Here is a 1,200-nt window from a genome sequence, read left to right as displayed (position 1 = left end):
GCCGCGTGGGGCGGCGGGACACGGGTGGGGGGGGGCAGGGGCGGCCCCGCAGGGACACGCGGGGACACGGGCAGCGGGGCCGCGCCCGCACGTGCAGGCACAGGCGCACACAGGGAACAGCCGGAGGCGGGAACAGGCGGACACACGGACACACAGGGGCGAACACGTGTGGGAGCGCACAGGCAGCGCCGCACACCCGCGCGCTCACGCACACACACGCGCGCGCGCGGAACGGACACGTGTGCGCACACACGTGTGGCCTCGCAGCGGCACACGCACAGTCTCACACGCGCACAGTCACACACACTTGCACAGGCACACACGCAGTCTCTCTCACACACACACACCCCCACAGTGTCCCTCACAGTCACACTCAGCCCCTCTCATACACGTTCACCCACATGGTCTCTCTCACAGTCACACAGTCATAAACACAGTTGCACACACAGTCACACTCATACTAACACACAAAGTCACACACACACACACACAGAGTCACGCACACAGTCACACACACAGTCTCACATGCACATACACACATACACAATCACACACAGAGCCCTGCAGTTGCAGTCACACACAGTCTCAAACAGTCACACACACACAGTCACAGTCATGCACAGTCTCACACAGTCACAGTCACCCTCAGTCACACACTTGCACAGTCTCACACATATTCACACTCATAGTCACACGCACACACACCTGTCACACATAGTGACAGTCACATAGTCACACACACACAGAGCCACACGTACAGTCACACACACACAGTCATGCAGTCACAGTCTCACATGCACATACAGTTGCACAGTCACACACAGGGCCCCGCAGTCGCAGTCACGCAGTCTCTCACAGTCACAATCACATAGTTACACACATGCACACAGTCACAAGCACACAGTCACACGTACAGTCACAGTCTCACAGCCACACACACACAGTCACACGCACAGCCACACGTGCAGTCACAGTCTCAGTCACAGTCTCAGTGACAGTCACACTCCTACAGTCACACAGTCACACTCCTAGTCTCAGTGACACTCACACTCCTACAGTCACACTCAGTCACACTCCTACAGTCACACAGTCACACTCCTACAGTCTCAGTGACACTCACACTCCTACAGTCACACACAGTCACACTCCTACAGTCACACTCAGTCACACACACACAGTCCCCCCCCGCCCCCGCCGCGC

This window comes from Nothoprocta perdicaria, unplaced genomic scaffold, assembly GCF_003342845.1.
Source record: "Nothoprocta perdicaria isolate Ctin4 unplaced genomic scaffold, notPer1 scaffold_511, whole genome shotgun sequence".
Classification (NCBI taxonomy): domain Eukaryota; kingdom Metazoa; phylum Chordata; class Aves; order Tinamiformes; family Tinamidae; genus Nothoprocta; species Nothoprocta perdicaria.
Note: the sequence above shows the minus strand (reverse complement) of the source record.